The 16,267-nt window shown below is 42.7% G+C and overlaps 1 protein-coding gene across 1 annotated transcript in view; it reads left to right on the forward strand.

Annotated features, from left to right (window-relative positions):
• Nucleotides 1-16,267, forward strand: part of ATRNL1 (attractin like 1) — a 998,829-nt gene that overhangs the window by 136,935 nt on the left and 845,627 nt on the right. The window lies entirely within an intron of this gene.

The raw sequence follows: 16,267 nt of genomic DNA on the forward strand, positions 1-16,267 counted from the left end.
AGCAATCTCATTGACTCTTGCAGGAGAAACACAGAACCTTGGTTTTAGGTCCTGATATATAAAAGGGTTTCCAGTTCAGTTGACTTAAGACAAAATGTCCTAACCATTATCTCCTGTCATCACTGCTGTTGGCCAATGTGAACTTTTTAGATAGTGACCACTCTAGTAATATGTGATTTAATAAATGCTTAAACAAATAATTTAAGGCTTCTAAATTTCACTCTACAAATACTTTTCTTGCGCTATTTCAGAGTAATCTGCATCTGTTTTAAATGTTCTTTTACCAGCAATATATAGAAAATTTTAAAAAGCAGTAATTGTAATAAAAGGAACTTGTTGATAACATAGGGATCTATTTCAACCTCAGTGTGGACATACAGCTCTTGATGATAATAATGAGAGCTGTAGGCACACATCTGAAAAGATATTATTCAGTGAAACCAAATTTATTGGTAATTAGTATCTGCAATTAGTGAACATACAAGACCAGCAGTATAAAACAGATGATTAAATAATCAATTGTGAAATTAGTATGGGCCAAATGAGTATTCACATGTGAGTGAAAGAATTTCAGTTGAACTATATTCAAAATGTACAGACTTTTAAAAATCCTTTAAAATCTTTTAAAATCTTTCTAGGACAAAGTTTGATTATTTACTTTTTGAGATCTTCAAGAAATTGAACAGGAACATAATTTATTGTAGAAGAGTACCTGGAGGTGGCAGCTTTGAGCTGTGGACTAGTCATTGTATAACACTTTTTATTTAAGAACAAAAATATCCACAGAAAGAAGTGATTAGATTAAGTTTTAAACTTTAACTCCTGAGATTTTAAAGTCTCACTCCAGACCAAAGTGAGAGCATAGGAGCCAGTGTAGCCTGATTGTGGTGCAAAGTAAATTGAAGCTATATAATTGACTCTGTGGAGAATGAAATAACTTACTGTGCCATTCCTTAGAAAGCTACTTTAGTTAAAGTTGAAGTGCTGAAATGTTTTATTCTGAAGGTAAAAAGATCAGAAGATTCCCACTGATGTATAGTTATATAAAGTGCCCTAGACATTTTTATGCATTTATAGACAGGAAAGCATAGAAGCATTCTTGCTTTTAGACCCATCTAAAGCGTTACATGGCATTATCTTAAACACCTCTTCTCATGACCAAACTGGCTATTAGGAAGTTGTTCGTCTCTCTCTGCGTGGCATTGATGCACCACCATGAAGAAGTCTGCATATAGTTCCAAACACCTCAATAATAGAAGGAAATCAGCAAATTGGAAGGAATTCATAGAAGAAAAATTAAGAGCCTTGATGGAATAATTTCTGATATTAGAAAAATAAATGTGGATATCTTCGCTAAATGATGAATAAGGGGGGTGTTAGAGGATAAAGTTAGACAATACCATCTTTTCTTGCATACCCCTAGGCATACAGTAAAATGCAGTTTCACAGAAAATGAATGTGGTTGGTGATATTACTTGGATTTCTAGTGATCTGGTAGTCACATTACAAAATTTTCCATCATAATTGGCACTACTGTTGGCAGTTTCAAGACAACCAAAGAATAAAGGGGATTAAGATTGAATTGTGAAGGAACAAGGATGAAGCACACGGGTAGGGTGATGTAAGAATGACTATAGTGGTATTGCTCTTTGTATAGACAAAGAACTTCAGTATTCAAGCCAGTCAATTTGACACTTGCAGAGACACTAAATTCACTCCCCTCCACTCCAGATTATATTAATTTAATAAGTAAGGTTTTATCAAAGAAAGCTAATTCTTTGGTATTGATGTTGAGACCATATAGCCCTTCAAATATGATTTCACTGATTTGATCAAGAGCTGTTCCTAGAATTAAAAAGGAGTAAATAGTTTCTGTATTTGCTCTAATACCCCTTAGGCAAAATTATTTTATCAGCTGTTCATTGTGGCCATTAGATGTATGCATGCACTTGTGTAGGCTATTATAATTTACTCCAGAACACTTACATAATGCTTCAAAGGTCTTTTCTCACTGCTCTGTTAGCCTCTGATAGCAAGAGGTAACCTCAGGTCACATGGTTTAATTCTGTACATCTTTCGGTTACTTACTATACATCCACAAGTTGGTTTCTCATTTTGATCTACACAGTATCTTAGAAGTGATTGAGAGCTAGATAAAATGAACCATCACACACATACTGTATAGAGGTTAGAAAAGTCTCTTATTGGCACACAACTGATTTATTTAAAGTTTTTCTTCAATTCAGTAGACCTCAATCATTGATGGAGTTTGTTTCTTGCTATTAAAGGCTGAGATTTTTCAAAATTCAATTTATTGTTATATTCTTATTAGTTCGTTAGCATAATACTGTTTTGGTAATCATTTCCAGGAGGCCTAAAAGCTTATAATCTGTAGTTAGTACATTTTTATATAGTTTTTGTTTTTTATTCCTTTCAATATATTTAAAATATGTGCAATTCAAATACTAGTTCTTCTTTGAGTGCTTGCACATGTCCATTCCATTGTAGATATTTGTGCGCCCCAAGCACAATTGCTGGAAATGTTTCTCTTAGCGATATCTGTTGGGTCGGTTCTAGTGCCTCTGGCGTTGCATGCTCATAGCATCAGTATAAGGGACTGACGACCCTGCTCTCTTTCAGTTCCTTCTTACCTCCCATGACAGTTGCTGAAACATTGATTGCTCAGGCAATCTCTTCCATTAGTGGTTCTCTATCTAGTGTGCACTGTAAATAGACCCACCAGGCCCTGAACATGGGTCGGCTCATGGACCAGAGTTCCCAGCATCTGTCCCCCGGCTCCAGGCAACGCTCCTTGGGCTCGAGGTGGCGATCACCAGTGGGCTGGCGCAGACCTGCAGAAGGGCGGCAACTGTCTCCACAGCCCCAGTGCCGTGAGTGCCTGAACTGCTCTCCCAGTGCATGGCACTGCTCTGGCGGATTGAGTTGCTGGTCCCCAGAGCCCCGCCACCAGTCGCCAGACTGTGGATATGGTTCACCGCAGGCACATCCTCGATCTCTAATGCGGCGGTCTACTTGCTCCCGGTCCTGGTCAACAGATCGGCAGCGCTCGCTAAGTGGCAGGCGTAGATCACTGGGTTACCATCGCCGATCTGCCAAACGCTGCTGCTGATCACAGTGTCGAGAGTCATCACCCTTGTTCAGATCCTCAGTGGAGGTCCAGGTCGGCATCGATGGCATCGGGCTAGACAGATGGCCTTGGCATCGTCCTGGTCCCCCAGACATGTATCTCCCTCTTCGGGCTCTGACAGCGAGGAGGAGAGCCTGTCCGTGGGCCAGGGGCACTGGCATTCCCCACAGGACCACCAAGGGCAGCATGGCCTCAGGGCCAGTGGTCTTCCCCGAGCAACTCTGGAACTCTTGGGGGTTCTCCCCAGCCATTGCGGGGGTATAGGTCAGCCTCGGGGCATCTGACAAACGTTTGGTGACAGTCTCCTCCCCGCCCCCTGTCTTGGACGCAGACTTAGAGCGGGCTCCTCAGGGACACCCAGCCTCAACTGAGGCCACCATGGCAGAGGTGGCAGACCTGCTGGTATCGACCTCCTCATCGTCATCTCCTGATGAGGCAATAATGGGACCTCTCACCCAGTTCCCCAGGATGATGCCAAGGCTCACCAAGAGCTCTTAAAGAGGGTTGCCTCAAACCTGGGGTTGGAAGCCGAGGAGTATGTCCAGGAAAAGGCCTCAAACCCATCTGTAGTAGAAGCATGCTGTATAGTAATGTCCCTGGGTCATCCTCAATCATCTCTATGATCTGACTGCTCTGAAACGGTGTTACTGATCAGGTGAACTTCTTAGAATCATTTGAATTGTTAAGTGAAACAGTTCACATGTTCACTTCTTGTTCACATTCCATGGTTAACACCTGGTTTGTGTGTTCTTCTTTTTTCCCAGCTGTCAGCATTTTAGATTTGTGGAACAGCTAACAAATCAGAATAGCTATACCATAACAGCTTGAGGGGATCAAGCCCACACTAGCATTTTGGAGGAAAATATGTACAGATTCTCTGCCCCATTCCATTCCTTTTTTGCTGACCAAGTGGTGCAAAAAGGAGTGGAAACCACATGCAAGCTCCTAAGCATGGGAGAGTCTCCAGTGGGTAGAAAGTCAGTGTTGCTTGTGCATGGGGCATGTTGGAGAGTGGCTGTAGCTACTGTGCTCTGGCCATCCACAGTTGGTATTTAGTCCCTTGGGGTTGCTAGCCAGCTGGCAGGAGGTTTAACTTAAACCAGGTCTGCGGCAAAGAATCACAGAGATGTAACCAGTTGTGTGAGAGCCCAGTATTCCAGGTGCAGACTAGAATCTGCCCTGGTATGGTCCAGGACTGTTGTGAATGTGTTTTCAGGAGTAGCTTGGGGAATAGATGTTCTGGCTGGGCTTCTGGCCCCTAGATGATTGAGAGCCTAGTGTCTGGCCGCTGATTTCTGTCTGGATAGACGTAGTAGGGGGGACACTGTGGTTGCCTCTGCCTGCTACTCCCTGGCTGGGAGAAGAGGACTCTGGCCCTGGCTGTGGACCCCTGGTTACTGTTTAGAGGCCTCTGTGGTCAGGTGGAGATGGTTAGAGTATTGACGAGTATCATAGCCATTGTACTGAGTTTACGGTCACAGGTGGTTTGGAGAACTGTACTCTCCAGCCTTCATCTCTATATCAGAGTCCACTTGGCTGGGAGCCTAATCATAGAGGTTTGGCAGAGAGTGGCCTTGCTTATCTGTAAATAAACAGCCTACAGAGAAAGGAGAACAGGAAAAGACCACTAAAAACAATCTCCTGGTCAAAACAGAAGATTTAACATATTTGGTCCTGAAAGCAAAATTCTGCCTTCCAGAACTATAGAAAAGCATGGTCTTCGGTGTTTTATTATTTTTGAATGCATTTCAGTATGACAACTTTATTTTCAATTAAAGGGTCAGATTCCAAAAAACCTCCAACCCTGTTGTTTTTTTACTGAGATCCTCAAAAGTTTTTAAAACTACTGCCATAGAGTAGTACTGTAAGACTTAGTTATTATGGAGAGACATGTATACTCATTTTTAGGTAAAAAGAACCGGAGTACTTGTAGCACCTTAGAGACTAACAAATTTATTTGAGCATAAGCTTTCGTGGGCTACAGCCCACTTCATCGGATGCATAGAATGGAACACACAGAAAGAAGATATTTATACATACAGAGAACATGAAAAGGTGGAAATAGCCATACCAACTGTAAGAGGCCAATCAATTGAGATGAGCTATCATCAGCAGGAGAAAAAAAACTTTTGAAGTGATAATCGAGATGACCTATAGATACAGACTAACATGGCTGCTACTCTGAAACCTGTCATTTTTAGGTAATAATTGATCTTCTGTAATGTGAAGCAAGCTCTGTGAATTATATCAACTAAAACATTTAGTGTAAATTCTGTTACCTCTTGGTAACTTGCCTAGTGAAGGGAGTTATAAGGAGAACAAAGTTCCTTATTTCCTCTTCCACTTGCCATCCCAGCACACTAATCTTTGTGCCATTTCATTGTGATGGCAGAGGAAATAACAAGAGCTAATGACAGACTGTACAACTTTACTTCATAACTGACACTTTAAAAAATACTTTGTTTCTCCAGTCATCTGTCATTCATCAATGTAAGGTCTGCTGAGCGCAGTACAAGGTTAGGAGAGTTATATAAGTGATCATTTTTGTCTTTATAGTCATTTCAGTCTCTCTCTAGTGTCTCCATGTAGTGATTCAGAAAATATCTGACAAATGAAAAGTCATATTGCTTTTTCCTGATCCTTACTTACTGCTTAAGGAGGGTAGGGCATAGTGAAGTAAAATTATTTCTTACGAGAGTTGTAGCAAAAACACATTTTTAAAATATTAAGTCAATTACTCATCCCTGAGTTTGAAAATTAAAAAAATAAAATAAAACAGAATAAAACAAATGTGAAGTGCTTTCAGATGTGAATAGGAAGAATATTAAAACCATCACTGTGTGTGTCTAATGAAAGTAATTAATTTACATTTTATGTTAACTATGTGGCAAACCCAGGGCAAACAGCTACAAAGGGGGTAGTAATCAGTCCCAGGGGGTTAAAAAGGCCTCTCCCAAGCCACTGAGGAGAGAGAACCATGGGGAAATAAGATTCAGCTGGGCAAGGGGTTACTAGGGAACTAATTAGGTTCAGCTGGCTCCAACTGCTTGGGACCTTTTTAAACCCTCCCCGGCGTGGAAGGGGGGGGAGTGAGAGTGAGAGAACCAGGGAAGCTGCCAGGAAGTTAGGAGCAGCAAGGCTCTGAACCTTTCCTGCAAGGAAGGCTGCACTCTGTCCCCAGAAGGGAAGATAAACAAGCACAAGGGGCTGATTGAGAAAAGGAATAGCCAAACCCTGTGCTACCTGCAAGGATTTGCCTTGCCCAAGCCTGTGTCTCCAAGGCTAAAAAGGACTGAGCCTGCTGAGGAGAAGAAGGTACTTTGCCACAACTGAAATTGCTAGAATCTACAAAATATGTTTAATAGGTATCTTAGGTACACATCAGCTAGTGTCCCAGAATGGTGTTGCACATTTTTCTAATGGAGCAATTTTTCAGCCAGTAAAAAGTAATTGATGTGATGTGTCAGGAAATATTAATTTGTGTTGAGATTTGTGATAGTGTATTTCATAGCAGTACACGGTGATAATTTTAAATGCAGATATAAAACAAGATATCTATCTGTGGTTTTCATGGCTGCTAAAAGTTTTTGAATCATATTCATTCTTGTTAGAGAATATGGGAAAATTGATATAATACAATGGTGGAAAATTCAAAAGTATCTGTTACTTCTCTTCTAAGAATTATGTGACACAGATAGTACATATACTGTCAGTAGCCATGCTGTTGAATCAAAATACAACTGCTGCCCAAATGAATGTCAACTTTACATTTAATATTGGTTAAATTAATAAGAATTTTTCTTCAGAAATGTTGGTTTGTGCTTTGCCAAAATATTAAAGTAATGTTGTAACTATTCATTCTATTAAACTAATTTTGATTTATTTGTCACTTTCCTATCTTTTGGGGGAATTTAAATTGGTTTAAATAGGTAAAACCTCAAATACTTGTATCCAAATTAAAATGTTGATGACATGGGCAACATATTTTTAAAGAGTTGATATTTCTTGAGATTTAGTTTATTCATTACTCAACTGTTTTTCTTAACTATAGTCATGGTATTTCATAATAAAAAAGTTAATTTCATTTGCATTTTGTGTGTAATATGACAGTTTAGTTTGTAGGAATTGTATTACACTGTGTTAAGAAGTTCTATATTGAAATATGCTTTCTATTTCATGAATTTCTGAATATTTTTGTTTTCTGTGTAATATATTGATTTTTGGGGGAAAGTCCGTTCCCTTTCTTTGTCAGATATTAGACATAATGACAAATACAACATTTAATAACTAGAGGCTTTGTAAAGAGTAGGGGTGGGATTTTCAGAAGTGCTCTGCTTTGGCCTAACTCTGCATCACTGAAGTTAATAGTCTCTCTCCCCACGCCCCTCCCCCCACCTTTATCAATGACTTCTACGGTGGAGAGACTTTGTTTGGGCCAATAGGAGAAAGAAAATCCATGGACCCCTTCAAAGATTTTGTGGGCTTGGGAGTGTACCAGTGGGCTCCTTGGCTGATTGGCTAGAAATAAAGGGTGCATCAAAGCCTGTTTGTGGGCACCCCAGTCCCCAACACACTCATACACACTTTGGAAATTAGAGTAGCACTGAGTTTGTGACTCTCTCTGTATGCATCACATTACTTGCCCTTTTTGGGAGCTAGGAAGGAATTTCCCCCTCAATGCCAGATGGCTTGCGGGGTGGTGGTTTTTTTTTTGCCTTTCTCTTATCAGCCCACGGACCAAGTGGTTAAATTAGGTCATAATGAGTTCATGTTGTTGCAACTTGGCAAATGTCCAATGTAGGCACTCACTTAATAGGGGGTTCTGGATTCCTGATAAACTAGAATTGCAATCAGGAACAGGGGAGGTTATCCCTTAAAGAAGATAGGGGTGTGTGAAGCTAGGGCTTCTAATGTCTACTACAGTGAGGGGCCACAACCCCATTTCCCTATACCCTCAACCTTTGTACAAAGAGAGAGTAGTGTGGTGCCAGAAAGTGTGCCAGTCCAGGTTAAAAGTTTGGAGCGGGAAGGATGGGCTCAGGGCTGCCCTCCCCCCGATAGTGTGGATTATGGAAGGAATGTTGACCGGCAGTGGAGTAATTACTGCCAGAGTTTCCCAGATGTTAAGTTAATGAAGTTATGACTTTGTTAAACCACAGTTCCTGGTGTCTTGCCTTTTTTCCTGCCATGTCTGGGACAATGGGATATTTTATCATAGACTTCAGTAGGAGCAGTGTTTGGGCAATATTGAGTGCTTTTGAAAATGCCACTCTAAAGGTTACATATTTCTTATGCAGGCATAAGTCTGCATTGCCAATTGTGGTTCCCACCCTGCTGTCTTCTTCACTCATAGCTTGGTGGCCTGTGGTAAATTTATGCTGCCAAGGGAGAGGTACCTCTAGAGAGAGAAAAGAGAACTGGGAATTCTATCAGAGAAGGCTACTATTGCCAAAATGTGCCAGTCATTGCCAATTTACATGGGTTCATGATTTTGAAAGCTGTCTTATATTTTGAAAGATAATCCAATTCTAGTGGAATTACCAATAGTATATTCCTTTATTGCTACATCTGTAAAATGAGGATGCATGTTAAATAGAGGCTCTTAATTGGAAATTTTGTCTTCAGTAAACACCCTTGATACATGTATGTAGTCACTTGTGAAGGTGTACTTTTAAAGATTTGCTAGTATGTCAGGTATTGTATCTACTAACAAGAAAAGGGCCAATTAATTTAAGAACATGACTACTTCACAATACTTGGTTTAGTTAGGCACAATATTACACTATACGTTCCATTTCTTCTGTTAGGGAAGCCTGCTTTCATTCCAGCACTGAAGTACTGTCTGCAAAATGTTTTTTTTTTTGTTCTTTATCCCATTGGTTGAAATTATGTAGCAAGAAAATTGCCTTAACAGCACAATAGGATACATGGGAGTATAGTATAAAGTCTGAGATACAAATTGTGCTCTTACTCTAAGAAGACAACCAATGTAAAGGTTGTATAATATGACTTGTGGACAACAGGATTGGTCATACCTTTTTATATGTGAAAAGGTCGAAAAAGAGTTAGTAATCACTACTACTTCTAGAGAAATATTTTAAATGTGAGGCTTGCATACTGTCGACAAGAACAGAAAAGATCTGACACCTAATAATTGGATCACAGATGCATTTAAAATTAGACATCAGGTTGCAGTCATCATACCTGAGGGACTGTAAATGTCTAATGGCAATCTGCAGACAGGTATCCTGGATGAGTTTGTTTACCTTTGAAGCATATAGGCTGCAGTGATATTATCATCATCTTGTGTTCCATGGATGCCAACATGAATGTTTTCTTAAGAAAATAATCAGTCCCTAACAGAATAATCAATTCCATCCTTCTAGCGTTATCACTTGGACCTTTTTTCCCATATACTCATGAGAAAAGATTCAATGTCTTATTTCTTCTTAGTCAAGGGACATCTATTACTTTGAGAAGATTCAATAGTCCCTTTTATAAGAATTTCCACTTTGCTCCAAAACTAAGTGACAAATACTAAATTCTGTATCTATACCATTCCAATTGGTGTATTTTCAGTCCCCGAGTTTTAAGTATGGTATAATTTAATTTCCACAGGGAGATTTCTCCAAGAATTCTCAGTTATCATATTGGAGGATGTATGGAGGTACTGAAGAATTTTTAACACAGACTTTAACTGTACAGTTGCTATTATTTAATTTGGCTCCTCCTCTCACTGTCATTTCATTATCGATAGCCAGACAGGAGAAATTCAGGCTCCAGAGAGAGAGCTGAGGGCTGTCATTCTGCCAACTAGTTGATATCTGGCAACAGTTCATGCTAATATTGAACATCTCTGTTTCCTGAAGATTGATTCTTCCTTTACATACTCACAGAATAAAATAGATGCTGGTTTGAACAGAATATAATTTAGGGCATGGCTACACTTGTGAGTTAGAGTGCATTAAAGCAGCCCAGTGTGCTCTAACTCACCACACGTCCACGCTGGCAAGGCACGTAGAGCACTCTGACTCCGCGGCTAGAGCGCTCCTGGTACTCCACCACGGCGAGTTGAATAACGTTTGATGTGCCCCCGCTGGAGCTCTGCAGCGCCAGTGTGGACGCCCTGGTCTGTTAATGCGCTCTGATCAGCATCCAGGAGTGTCCCACAATGCCTGTTCTAGCCACTCTGGTCATCAGTTTGAATTCTACTGCCCTGCCCTCAGGTGACCAACCATCAGATCCGCCCTTAAAATTCTCAGGGAATTTTGAAAATCCCCTTCCTGTTTGCTCATCCAGGTGTGGAGTGCTCTCAGCGAATCTTTCCAGGTGACCATGCCTCCACTTGCCAGGCGATCCCAGGTATGGAGCAATGGCGAGGTGCTGGACCTCATCAGTGTTTGGGTGGAAGAAGCTGTCCAGTCCCAGCTGTGCTCCAGCCATAGGAATTACGATACCTTCGGGCAGATATCAAGGGACATGATGGAAAGGGGCCATGATCGGGACGCTCTGCAGTACAGGGTTAGAGTGAAGGAACTGCGGAATGCCTACTGCAAAGCCTGCTAGGCAAACCGCCGTTCCAGTGCTGCTCTTGCGTCCTGCTGTTTCTACAAAGAGCTGGATGTGATACTTGATGCGTGATACCACCTCCACTCCAAGTACCACCATGGACACTTCAGAGCCCAGTCCAACAAGGCAGGAGGAGGAGGAGGAGCAAAGCGGGAGTGGGGTGCTGAGGTGGAGGAAGACACGGCGGAATCCCTAGATGCATGAAGCCAGGAGCTGTTCTCAAGCCAGGAGTAAGGTAGCCAGTCGCGGCAGCCGATGCTTGGGGAAGGACAAACACCAGAGGAGGTTCCCGGTAAATGGCTTTTATTTTGGGAAGGAAGTTATTTGGTGCGGGCTCTTGGGGCAAGGAGGGTTAGGGCTGCATGCATGCCTAGATGCAGAATAGGGTGTTGATGTGCTCTTTAACATCATGGTAATCGGCCTCAGTGATCTCTTCAAAGGTCTCAGCGATAACTTGGGCAATGCACTTGCGCAGGTTTCTTGGGAGAGCCAATGTGGTCCTTGTCCCAGTCAGGCTAACATGTCCACGTTACTGTGCCGTGAGGGGGAGTGGGACCATTGCTGCACACAGGCAAGCTGCATATGGGCCAGGGCGGAAGCTGCATTGTAGTAGAAGACCCTCCCTTGCTTTCCAGGTCACCCTCAACAGGACGAATCCTGTGGAAAATGTGGGGACAGTGTTCAGTATAGGGGCCCCCTGCAGCTGTTGGCTCTCCTCAAGGCACAGAAACCCAGAGGACAGTACAGCCATGAAAGGATTATTCCCTCTTGACCCTGTGCTTACTCACCATTTTGTGGCTCCCGTGGGTTACATGCGCTCGCTTTGTGACGGGCAAATTATTCTATTGTGTAGACTGTGCTTGCCCTCCTTACGTACGGTGGAATCATTGCTCTGTCTGGTGTGAACAATGCTGCCTCTGTTAAGTGTTGCATTTTGCCTTTACAGATGCAACCTTGAGATCTCAGCCGTCCGTGTTTTCACCAGCCGAGAGACTGCAAAGAATCAGGAAGAGGCCACGTAGAAGCAAAGTAGACATGTAGTGTGAAGTAATGCAGCAGTCACTTAACGAGAATCTAAAGCGCAGGTGTGGAGGGAGAGTGAAAGGAGGATTCACCAGCAGAATGTGGATGGCCGGCACAAAAACGCGGAGCTTTGGCAGCAAAGCACAGATCGGCTGATAAGCATCATGGAGTGCCAAGCGTACTCGAGCCAGGCGTTTGCAGCCATGCAGGCAGAGCACTACTGCGCCCGCCAGCCCCCCTCCCCGCCCTGCAGCCCTTGTTCCAAAACTCTTGTGCCCCCATGTCACCTCCAACCCACTTTCCCCAACATCTGGGTTCTTATCACCACCAGCTGCCTCCAACAGCTGTAGCTTCACCACCCAGCCCTGAAAACTTCGACCCTTACCCACTGCATTCAACCCCAATCACCATGCAGTATAGCCATCCTGAAGTGCAGCACTCATTGCACAGCACTCCAGAGCGGAAGGCTGAGTATGATAACAGGTTATATGCAAATCTGTGATTGTACCATTCCCCACCCCACTCCCTTGCACTTTCTGTTTCCCAAGCAGTTGTGTTTCTTTTCAATAAATGAATTTTCTGGCTTTGAAAACATTCTATTTTATTGCATAAAGTAAAAGATACCTTAGCCGAGGAAAGCAACAGGCACTGCAAGTCAGCATAGCAAACACAGATTCCTACTAACATTGGAACCACTGCAGTTCACTTCCGTGCAGGGCACCAGACATTACTGGTGGCTTTCAGCCTCAAATTGCTCCCTCAAGGCATCCCTAATCCTTGCAGCCCTGTGCTGGGCCCTTCTAATAGCCCTGCTCTCTGGCTGTCCAAATTCAGCCTCCAGGTGTTGAACCTCCAAGGTCCATGCCTGCGTGAATCTTTCACCCTTCCCTTCACAAATGTTATGGAGGGTACAGCATGCGGATATAACCGCAGGGATGCTGTCATTGGCCAGGTCCAGCTTCCCATACAGAGAGTGCCAGCGGCCCTTTAAACGGCCAAAAGCACACTCCACAGTCATTCTGCACCGGCTCAGCCTGTTGTTGAACCGCTCCTTGCTGCTGTCAAGGCTCCCTGTGTAGGGTTTCATGAGCGGGAGTAAGCGGGGTCTCCAAGGATCACAATGGACATTTCGACTTCACCTATGGTGATCTTCTGGTCTGGGAAAAAAGTCCCGGCTTGCAGCTTCCTGAACAGGCCAGTGTGTGTCATGCACCTTTCCGGGCCAGCCTGTGTTAATGTCAATGAAAGGCCCACGGTGATCCACAAGTGCCTGGAGAACCATAGAGAAATAGCCCTTCCGATTAATGTACTCGGAGTCTAGGTGGGCTGGTGCCAGAATGGAATATGCATGCCATCTGTCGCCCCTCCGCAGTTTGGGAAACCCATTTGTGCAAAGCCAGCCACAATGTCATGCACGTTACTCAGAGTCATGGTTCTTCTGAGCAGGATGCGATTAATGGCCCTGCAAACTTTCATCAACATGATTCCAACAGTTGACTTCCCCACTCCAAACTTGTTAATGATCGATCAGTAGCTGTTTGGAGTTGCCAGCTTCCAGACTGCAATAGCTGAAAGTTCTGCAGCCACTGCTCGTCATCCCAAACTTGCATGACGATGTGATCCCACCACTCAGTGCTTGTTTCCTGAGCCCAAAAGTGGCGTTCCACGGTGGTAAGCATGTCCGTGAATGCCACAAGCAATCTTGTGTTGTATGCACTACTCGAGTCGATATCGTTGGAGTCCTCACTGTCAGTTTGGATCTTAAGGAGTAACTCGAGTGCCAAACGTGATGTGCTGGTGAGACTCGTCAGCATATTCCTCAGCAGTTCAGGATCCATTCCCACAGACCGAAAGGGAAGACAGAGCGTGCAGCATAAAAAACGTTGAAAGATGGCGCCAAATGTGGACGGAAGCAGGGGGATTGCTGGGTTGCGAACCGATGCATCACGGGGCGTTGGGACAGGACCCAGAATGCCCCACCTCCCCTGCCCCCTTTCCACAAGCCACAGCACCAGAATGGGAAGAGGTGCTCTGTAGGATAGCTGCCCGTAATGCACCGTTCCCAGTGCCGCAAATGTGGCCACGCCAGTGTGCTTGCAGCTATCAGTGTGCACAGTCTTCAGCGCTTTCCCTACTGCGCTCTCCGAAGGCGGGTTTAACTCAAAGCGCTCTACATCTGCAAGTGTAGCCATACCCTTAGAGCAAGCTCAGCTGATGGCAAACCAATCCACCTTAGATTTCTTTTTCATGATCTCTAGTCATATTTATTTTTTCAAATCTTGAGCTTTTTTATATTATTTGAATAATTTAGTTCTATGCAGTGTTGTAGCTGTGTTGGTCCCAGGATATTAGAGAGACAAGGTGGGTGAGATAATATCATTTATTGAACCAACTTCCATTGGTAAGAGAGAGAATCTTTTGCTCTTACACAGAGCTCTTCTTCAGGTCTGGGAAATGTACTCGGAGGGTAATGTACTCGGAGGGTATGTTGTACACTGCAGTTAGATACCCGTGGCTGGCCCATGCCAGCTGACTCAGGCTTTCAGGGCTCAGGCTAAGGAGCTGTTTAATTATGCTGTAGATATTCTGGTTTGGGCGTCAGCCCTAGCTTTGGGACCCTCCCATCTCGCAGAATACTAAAGCCTGGTTTCCAACTTGATCCTGACAGTCTATAGCACAATTAAACAGTCTCTTAGCCTGAGCCTTGTGAGTCTGAGTCAGCTGGCATGGGCCAGCCGCAAGTTTTTAATTGTAGTGTAGACATATCTATAGCGTCATAGTTAAATGCGAGGTTGAACAGATTGTCTAATCTAAGGTAGTTAACACACAGTTCAAGGGCCAATTACACACATTTCAAGGGCCAATTAAAACCTCTCCAGTTAAAGGGGGGGAAACAAACATTTTTTTCTCCTTAACTACCTATAATTCATTTAGATATTAAACAGGTAATATCTTTTATTGGACCAACTTCTGTTGGTGAAAGAAACAAGCTTTTGAGCTATACAGAATTCTTCCTCAGGTCAAAAGATATTACCTCACCCACCTTGTCTCTCTAATATCTTGGGACCAACACAGCTACAATAACACTGCATACAACAGTTTCAGATATTAGACATTTACTGCACAATAGAACTAATTTTGCCTCTCCACATAGATAGTTTTCACATAGACACAAAGTCCATCAATCTTGACTCAAGCTACTGATAAAAACCATTCATTTACAGATACAGTGCTCTTAAAGTGTACAGCATTTTACAGAAGATGCAATACAGTTGTGCCTGAGTCCCTGGAGGGGCCACACGGAGAATGCTTGCTCAGGGCAAACTGCAAGGAATAGGTCAGATAATCCCCCAAACTGGTGTTTTATTCTATAATTATATTCACCAAACCAGTAACCAAACAGCTTTTGTAATACCACACTGATCACCAAGAAGCCAAATACAGCTTCCTTTAAGCATCTCAGCCCTTGATTCCCATCTAGACATCCAAGTCCAACATAGTGAGTGGTTACTGAAAACCAGATTCACCATATGTTAGGTGCACCAGTCCCAAAGGACCAGACACTGATCCCTGGGTCAGTATGAGTTTTAGATCTGACCCAATAATCATGCAGATGCCAATCTGTTAGTAATTAAAACTATAAAGATTTTAATAATAAAAGGAGGAGAGTTGTAGTGGTTAAGAGATCAATTTTCAGAGTACCAGCCGTGTTAGTCTGTATCCGCAAAAAGAACAGGAGTACTTGTGGCACCTTAGAGACTAACAAATTTATTAGAGCATAAGCTTTCGTGGGCTACAACCCACTTCTTCGGATGCATGTAGAGTGAAACATATAGGGTGCCACAAGTACTCCTGTTCTTTTTAAGAGATCAATATACATACAGATATGTGAAAAGTTTCATAGCAGAGATGGTGAGGCTGCTTATTTGTAAAAGTTTTTCTGGAATCAATTTAAAAGGTTATAGTTCAGTGGGCAGTCCAGATTTAGAGTTTGTTCAAATTCTTCCATGAGAATTCCAGGGTAAATCCAGAGTAAACTTGGAGACCTCAGTCTTGTGGCTTAGACCTTCCCTGTTAAAGTTTAAGCAGACCTGAGTTTAAAAAAAAACAAGACTGGAGCTTTTTCTTTATAGTCTTCTAGCAAGCTGATAAGGCTCTTGACAGCAATTGTCACAGCAGGACCTTTCCCCAATGAAGAATAGGTGGTCCAGATTGTTGCTTTGAAGGGACTCTTCTATTTCCTATGCATACACAGGTAAACTAGTTTTATTCATTAACATAAGGCAATTAGCCTTTCAAACTATCAAGACAGTTCATTATGGCATAGATAATTAAGCTGAAGACAATATAAATAATAATATTAGTTCCTGCAGTATCTTACATCTTTGATCTTAAGGTTAACTGAGCAATTTGCATACATAATATAGGGTCACTAAGACATGAAAGGGAATTGTCTGCAAGATAATCTGATTACATTGTTATATTTCTAACAAGAGATAGGTAAACATAGACCAATACACTTAGCAT

This window comes from Terrapene carolina, unplaced genomic scaffold (genome assembly GCF_002925995.2).
Source record: "Terrapene carolina triunguis isolate 2854851 unplaced genomic scaffold, T_m_triunguis-2.0 Scaffold95, whole genome shotgun sequence".
NCBI lineage: Eukaryota > Metazoa > Chordata > Testudines > Emydidae > Terrapene > Terrapene triunguis.